Here is a 6,350-nt window from a genome sequence, read left to right as displayed (position 1 = left end):
GTATTTTATTAGTAGCATTTTCACATACTTGCATGTTGAGTGGGAGTGGGCAAGTACTAGGACACACTTTCTCCTAAAGTTTACATGCTGTCACCGACTAGAAGCACACATGCTTGGAGCGGGTTTGTGAAAGCAGGATGACGCACCGGCAGTAGACTGGAGACTCAGGATCTCAACACTACTAAAAAGACAGTGTGATTCCCATGCTGCTCTCAAACACCCAGTGAATGACATACGAATGTCCCCAGCATCCCTGGGTGACCCCAATGGTCAGATGCTTGACATAAGCCCCAAAGACTGGCAGGTGAACCCCATCCAGAGGTGCCTCGGAAGACAGCTAGGGTGAGGGGATTGAGGGAAGAAGATCTGCTTCTGCAAGGTCGCAGCCTTGAACACACTGCTGTTCTACTCTGCCAACACAGGGTCACCCTCTGAAGTGCAAATCACTGCCAATGGTAGACGAGCAATGCAGGCATACAAACGTCACTTCACCCAGAGGAAATAACTAAAGTATCTCAATCCAGACAAAATCAAAAGAAATGTTTCCAGGAGAAGTGCTAGCAATCATTTGGTATCAATAAAATAGTCCAAAACAAATTTGGAGACCATGGCAAGTTGTAGCTGTGGTATTGAGGAAACATGATATTTACTGTTTAAAATTCACCAGCGGAAAGACTCCCTTTTGCTTTATACGGAAGATGGAAAGTAGATTCATAATGTGTATTATTTCCAGACTGCATTGCTCTCTGGAGACATGGCCAATGAGAATTACGTGATTATGAGAACCTTTTCCTTCACCTCCACATCAGAGTGATTAATTAAAGCTTTCATTTTCTGGACACATTCTTGACCATATGACAGGAAAAACAATGAACCTTTATGAAACATGAACGCAGACCTCAGAACTAAACTACCATCCATTTCGACGCAGCTGTTTAAATTCTGGAACAGGGTATGACACGAAGAAGGCTCTCCTTTGCTATGTGGCTGTCATAGAGGGACAGGAGTGATGCATCCACTTGGGCACCAAATAGTCCTTCTGCCATGGCTGGGTTTTCAGACAAATTCAAAAGCAGTTTCAGAACCTGAATTTGGTGATTCCATTTCCAGACAGTAGCACGTGAAAGATGTCCGTAAGGTAACTTTTAAAGACATGCTGGTGGTCATTGGTCACGGTCATGCTGGTTAGAAATCTCTGTCCAGCCATCTGCACAGCAGAGTTCAGGGGACCCGAGAATACATACATCCTTACAGACTTGATCAATGTATACCTTTATTATCTCTTGATTTTCAACATTCACACTCAGGTTATTCAGTGCATTTAAAGCTTTCTCCTTAATACTGTAGTTGGGACCGGTGATCATGCTCTCAAAAATTGGAATACCCCCCACTTCACGAACGATGGCTTAATTAGCGGAGAAGGCAGCACTCTTACACAGAGTGACCAACGCTCCTTCAAGAATTCCCGGATCCTCGTTGACTCAAACTGGTAAAGGAGTTTCTTAAGTTGTTCCGCATGCAGAACATCATCACAGGAACAATTTGTTAAGTCTTCTGTGGATGAAGAGGGTTACAGCCGGGGCTTGCGGGGGGCGCCCCGCCTCTGGCCTAGCATCAGCAGGTAGATGTAGTAGCAGGCACAGATCACCAGAACCAGCCCGCTGCCACCCAGCCCTTTCCAGGACGCCGCCCATGCTGCAGCCAGGTGGAAGTGCTGAGTCCGCAGGAGCTCAGGGGGTTCACAGAAGCCTCAGTGCCACCAGCCTGGGTACCGCAGGAGATCTCTGGGACCCAAGAGCGTCACCGCCCTCAAGTGCAGCCTAGCAGTAGAGAGAGGAAATGGGGGTCTGAGCTCTGCCTCCCGGAAACTGCCCAGCTAAAATCATAATGCCTCCACTCCCTTCTCCAGAGAACCTTTCTTTTCAACACTCTAAGAAAAGTCTTGTGTAACAGATTTATCCAATTCAACTCGTCTCTTTACCTCTGGACTGCTTCTCCTATGGACATTGATTGTGGACCCAAACAAGATCCAAGCCATTGTTAGATTTTCCTAAATTAGCGGTAGTGGTGGCATCGCGGTTATGTGTTGGAGGACTCACTCACTACAAGATGAGTAGTTCGAAACCAACAGCCACTCAAAAAGAGGAAGATTTCTGCTACCCTAAATAAGTACAGAGTCATATAGGGTCCTACAACTTGGAATTTGTTTGATGACGGTGAGTTATCTTGAGAGTTTCATAAAATAGCAGTCTAGATAGATGCGTGGTTCTAATCACATAATTGAAATCCTTGTTTGAAAATGGGGTTATTAAGAAGGTTAGAAAGGCTTATTAACCTTTTCAAGGTCCTGAACACCATCACATAGTACTATCTATAATGAATAAGATTTGCCAACTTACAAACTCATTAACATGTCTTTAGAACTCATGTGCACCAGCTTGACTCAATGCAGTGCTTATTTCCACCACGTAACTTGGAAGAATAAGGTGAACTTGATGCAAACTATAGTATTTTTTTCAATCACCTCATATGTGTGAGGACGTTGGACACTGAAGGTGGAAGACCAAAGAAAAATCAATGCATCTGAATTATAGTGCTGGTGAAGAATATTTTAAAGTACCATAGACTAACAAAAGAACACACAAATCAGTCTTGGAGAAGTTCAGCTAGAATGCTCCTTAGAAGCAAGGATGATGAGCCTTATCTCAAGTATGTGGGGCTTGTTGTCAGGGAGACCACTCCCTAGAAAATGACATCATTCTTGGGAAAGTAGAGGGACAGCCAAAACAAGGAAGACCCCCAGGAGAGAGATTTATTCTGCAACAATGAGCTCACAAGCAACAAGGGTGAGGATGTCATAGGACTTTATTTTGTTGGAAAAGGGTTGTTATTAGTCATAACCGATGAGTCCCCCAGCCACAAAGAATGAGTACATTGATTTCATTATCATGTATAGCCAGGTACTCTGTGGGGAAACATTTGAGTTGTCTGATATTCACACTGCCAGCTGAGTTTAAACAAGGGCCATTTTCCTACTGATGTCAGCTCTCATATTATGAATAGGTGTTCTTTTTCCAGGATGAATAGTACCATTTTCAGTATGATTTTCCTGGACATATTTTGGTTTTAAGGATTCAAAGCCAATGGAAACATAACAGGGAGCCACCATCTCAGTGATAGGTGGCCCAATGGCCACCCCCGCATCACGGTCCTGCAGCCACTTGAGTCTAAAGAGATCTCTGGTTGGACTGGGATGGGATGCCTTCTTGATAGCAGATTATTTCTTGATATGCAGCTCTTTCTTATATAACTATCACTGGTTTTAGTTCTCTAGAAACAACGGGCTGTCACACAGTCTTTGAGCATTTTCTCAAATAACACTTTTTCTTGAAGCCTCACTCTGGTCACCTACAAATTCCATAAAAATGACACCCCCGCCCAATTCTGTATCCTTTTTTTCTCCACTCAATATTTTAGTTTTGGTTTTTACAAATGCTCATAACTTTTAAATTCAGTTAAATGTCTAATTTACTTTTTGACAACGTAAAAATAGTTTTACTTTTCAAATCTACACGCTCAAAGATCTGGCTATATCGTTATAACCTTAACAGGAAACAAATGTCTCCCAAGGACGCGTGGTTCACTGTGATATGACAAACAGCTTTCTTTGAATGAGTAGTACTTCCTTATGCAGTAAGAATCTGAAACTTGGTTCTCATATATTTAAAAAATCTAGCATCAACTTTATCTTTCAGAATTATATATGCAAGATAAAATCTCCCTCTATTGTGTGGACATTACTTTGTTTTATTGAGGTATCTTTTGAAATTTTCTATTCATTTCATTTTTTTCATCCTTTATCCACCATGAACTTTATGAAGAGCAGTGTTGCAGTATGATTGGAAAAAGGCTTATTAAAAACCTGCAACATGCAGATGACACAGCCATACTTGTTGAAAACATGCTTGTTGAAAAACAATTTGAAGCGGTTGTTTATGAAGGTTTAGGACTATACCCTTTGGTATGATTTATAACTCAATGAAAAGAAACCCCAAATTCTCACAACTGGACCAATAGATAGCATAATGATAAATGAAGAAATGATCAAAGTTGTCAAGGATTTCATGTTGCTATGATCAATGCCAAATAAACCTTCAGCCAGGAAATCAAATGACATATTGCATTGGGTAAATCTGCTGTGCAAGAACTCTGTAAAATATTGAAGAGCTGGGTTGTCACTCCAAAGACAAAATTGTGCCTGAGCCAAGCCATGAAATTGTAACGCCTCATGTGCTTTGAAAAATGGGCAATGAAGAAAAATTAATGCATTCATGCTATGAGGTTGGGGACGAATATTGGAAGATCCATGGATTGACAGAAGGTCATATAAATTTGTCTTGGAAGGAGCATAGCTAGAATTCTCCTTTGAAGCCAGATTGCAAAGTTTTGTCTCATCATTTTTGGCATGTTATCAGGAGAGGCCTGGACCTGGCAATGAATATCATGCTTGGCAAAGTTGAAGGTCGACGCAAAAGAGAAGGAACCTCAATGAGTTGAATGCACTCAGTGGTAATGATCTCTGAAATAACAATAGTGATAATGGCACAGAACCAGACGATGTTTCATGTTGTTGTACATAGATTCCTTATGGCTCAGAAACAACTCTACAGCAGCTAATCAACAAACACTATTTCATATTTATCCATTTTTGCTGAACAGAATGTTGTTACTGTGTTACATTTCTTCCTTCTTAAAAAATATTGGCAATTATTTTATGTTTCCCTTCATGGTTGCACAATGGGGATTCTGTGGTGGACTGGCTCATTTTACTTTTCTCTCTGAACCACTGTAAAAGACAAAATATAAATAGCAATATATATCTTAATGTGGATATTTCTGGAATGCAATACTTTTCTTAAAGCTTATATCTGTCTATATAAACAAAATGACAGGGGAAAAATAGATGGCAGCCAATGGTTTCCTGGTGAAGAAATAGGCAAGCATTCTTTTCACTAGATACCCATGGTGACCTCTAAAATTTACCCTGTGGTAAATTAGCCTTTGGCTATTTCACTGTTCATTATTTATTTATCTGCCTGTCTGAGGACAGAAAAAGAAAATAAAGTTAGATAGAGTAATCCATTCAGCTACTTTTAAGTGCAAATGAGGAAAACAATAATCCACTGTGGTAGTCCAGGTAGACTAGAGGAACAAATTCATAGACACTCATATGGGTATAAGAAAGAGCTTTATTCAGAAGAGATTGTGTCTGGGGTCTTAAAGGCTTGAAGGTGAACAAGTGGCCATCTAGCTCAGAAGCAAAAAAGCCCACATGGAAGAAGCACACCAGCCAGTGCGATCATGAGGTGCCAAGGGACCAGGTATAAGGCATCATGCAAAAAAAAAGATATATGTGTGTATATGTATATATCTATACATATATACATACCATATTGAATGAAGGGGGAGGTACAGAGTGGAGACCCAAGGCCCAAGTGTTGGTCAATGGAGATCCCCTCATAGAGGGGTTTAGGAGAAGAGATGGGTCAATCAGGGTGCGAGGTAGTACCGATGAAGAACACAGCTTTCCCCCAGAGATACTGGATGCTTCCTCCCCCCCACTACCATGATCCGAATTCTACCTTGCAGGGCTGGATAAGGCAGAGGTTGTACACTGGTACATATGAAGGCTGGAGGCACAGGGAATCCAGGGTGGATGATACCTTCAGGACCAAGGGTGTGAGGGGCGATGCTGGGAGAGTGGAGGGTGAGTGGGTTGGAAAGGGGGAACTGATTACAAGGATCCACATGTGACCTCCTCCCTGGGAGAGGGACAGCAGAGAAGTGGGGGAAGGGAGACTCCAGATAGGGCAAGATATGACAAAGTAACGATGGATAAATTACCAAAGGCACATGAGGGAGGAGGGAGCGGGGAGGGAGGGGAAAAAAAAAGAGAACCTGATGCAAAGGGCTTAAGTGGAGAACAAATGCTTTGAGAATGATTGGGGCAGGGAATGTATGGATGTGCTTTATACAATTGATGTATGTATAAGTATGGATTGTGATAAGAGTTGTATGAGCCCCTAATAAAATGTAAAAAAAGAAAAAAGGAGGAAAAAAAGAAAATGATTAGGGCAAAGAATGTACAGATGTGCTTTATACAATTGATGTATGTATATGTATGGACTGTGATAAGAGTTGTATGAGCCCTAATAAAATGTTAAAAAAAAAAGAAAGAGCTTTATATACAAGAGTAGTTGAACATTGAGAAAACATCCAAGCCCAGTCCAGATGGAATCCCTAAGTCCTATATTATCCCATATGTCAGGAACCAATCTATAAAGTCCTCT

At 41.4% G+C, this 6,350-nt stretch overlaps 1 pseudogene; it reads right to left on the bottom strand.

Moving 5' to 3' along the window:
* Window positions 1-768: 768 nt before the first annotated feature.
* LOC142439802 (armadillo repeat-containing protein 10 pseudogene) overlaps window positions 769-6,350 on the bottom strand; it is a 42,266-nt pseudogene continuing 36,684 nt past the window's right edge.

Source organism: Tenrec ecaudatus, chromosome 2, assembly GCF_050624435.1.
Source record: "Tenrec ecaudatus isolate mTenEca1 chromosome 2, mTenEca1.hap1, whole genome shotgun sequence".
NCBI lineage: Eukaryota > Metazoa > Chordata > Mammalia > Afrosoricida > Tenrecidae > Tenrec > Tenrec ecaudatus.
The sequence above is the reverse complement of the archived record's forward strand: the minus strand, read 5'-3'. Positions and strand labels throughout refer to the sequence as shown.